Here is a 2,014-nt window from a genome sequence, read left to right on the forward strand (position 1 = left end):
TTGGCATTGTTTTCCTTTGCTTCATTCTTTACATCCTTCATTACATGCGTCTATGTTTTACATTTAACTTATCCACAGGTCATATCAAAATCCATGATCTGGACCCAAAACATGCCCTTGACTTTTATATGAAGTCGACTTCTAGTTGAATATATACATTAATCAAATTATCTATACACAGTTTTCATTAATTTTCCTACAGAAGTGCATTGTGTTGAGAAAAAACTTGTGAGACTTCCCATGTACCAGGGGAGCTAATGTGAACAGAGATTATGCCACCAGCACTGTGCATGAATGAGGGACTGTACAAAAACAATGCAGTTATTTCTTTTCTCTCTCAACAGGAAAACTAAAATGTCTGCATTTCACATTAAGGCTGGGAAGAAGAATTTATTTGAATATTTGCTGCTACAAAATTAGAAAGATTTGAAGCTTCTAGGGCTAAGATATTATTTGCTGTTTCCCTTTATGAGTACAACCCAATGTGCAAATCTACAGCGCTATATAAATAAAGCATAATAATAATAATAGTTGAAAAAGCAGAAACTAGGAGAGATGTAAACATTGGGATACGTATGCAACAAATTCACCTTTTAGGAAACAAGTTGCAAACTGGAATGCACTTTTTCGTCCGCATTTTTTTGCAATTCGAACCAACCCAAAAGACGAAAAGTTCATCATTGGTGGTCATGTACCTTCGAGTCAAATCCAGCTATTCTATTATTTCCTTGGCAAGAATTTGTCAGAGTTGTAGATCATCATCATCATCATCATCATCATCATCATCATCATCATCACCATAATCTTTTAGCACCTTTGAGACTCACTGAAAGAAAGCAGTTGGCAGCTGGAGCTTTCGGCGACTTCGGTCATAGACTTCAGCATCTGAGGAAGTCGACTGAAATCTAGGAAAGCTCATGCTGCCAACTTCTTTCTTTCAGTGTGTCTCAAAGGTGCTACAAGATCTCTCTATGTGTAGAGAAATATTTATTTTCTCCCACCATGGAGGATACATCTAAAGGAGCCATTTGTCCTATACAAAGATGACATACACCCCGAATTCATGGGTCTCCTCCGCAAAATCCTCAGGATTGAGGAGAAGTTCCAGAGGAGCGCAGATCCTTCCCTGGCTCTCTCTAAGGAAAAGGGATTGTTTTTTTCAGTCACTTCATTTCTTGTTTGTATACACCCAACAACTTCATGCGCATTTTACATCTATCTCTGTGTGTGTGAGAGAGAGAGACAATGTGTGCACTTGCATGCTATTTTAGGTTCTTCCAAGGTATCTGGGCATGAAGGGACAGGCAAAGTTCGCCGTCCGCATCAAAAGAACCTTAATTATTTTTAATAGCTCACCATCGTTCAGGCTTAGTGCAATCCTTGCACCGGGGAGGGGAGAAAGGAAAGATGGCGAAGAGAAACACAGATTAAAACATAGGAAGACTCAACTATACGCTGAGCATCCTTTGCATGGCTTTGAGCACCCAGGAAAGCAGTGTGCAAATTTTATAACTATGGTTGCATCTACACTGCGGCATTGATGCAGTTCGATGCCACCTGAACCGCCCTAGGTCCGTCCTGGGGTTTGGAGTTTTGCAGCGAGGCACCAGCCCTCTTCGGCAGAGAGGGTTAAAGGACTTGTAAAACTACCAATCCCAGGATCCGAAACCTGGATTCTGCCCATTTCCTTTGCATTCTGCAGCAGTTCTGGGCCCCTGGTGTGTTGCCAGGCATGCAAACCGCACCCTCTGAAAATGCCAGCCACAGATGCTGGCGAAACATCAGGAATGAACTCTTTCAGAACACAGCCGTGTAGCCTGAAAAACCCATAAAAACTATAATGCCCGGTGTTGATCTCATGACTGGATGTTTCGTTGTAACTTCAGAGGGAACGACTCATGCAAGCTGCAGTGATGTCCAGCAACACGAAGCGGACCCATGTGCAAACAGCCACCTGGCTTCACCGTGGAGTCCTCTGGAGCAAAGGGTATGTTATTTTATATGGTATGTTTAA

The 2,014-nt window shown here is 42.0% G+C and overlaps 1 protein-coding gene across 1 annotated transcript in view; it reads right to left on the reverse strand.

Annotated features, from left to right (window-relative positions):
* Positions 1–2,014, reverse strand: part of LOC121916168 (keratin-associated protein 10-6-like) — a 16,751-nt gene that overhangs the window by 2,831 nt on the left and 11,906 nt on the right. The window lies entirely within an intron of this gene.

Source organism: Sceloporus undulatus, chromosome 9, assembly GCF_019175285.1.
Source record: "Sceloporus undulatus isolate JIND9_A2432 ecotype Alabama chromosome 9, SceUnd_v1.1, whole genome shotgun sequence".
Lineage (NCBI taxonomy): Eukaryota > Metazoa > Chordata > Lepidosauria > Squamata > Phrynosomatidae > Sceloporus > Sceloporus undulatus.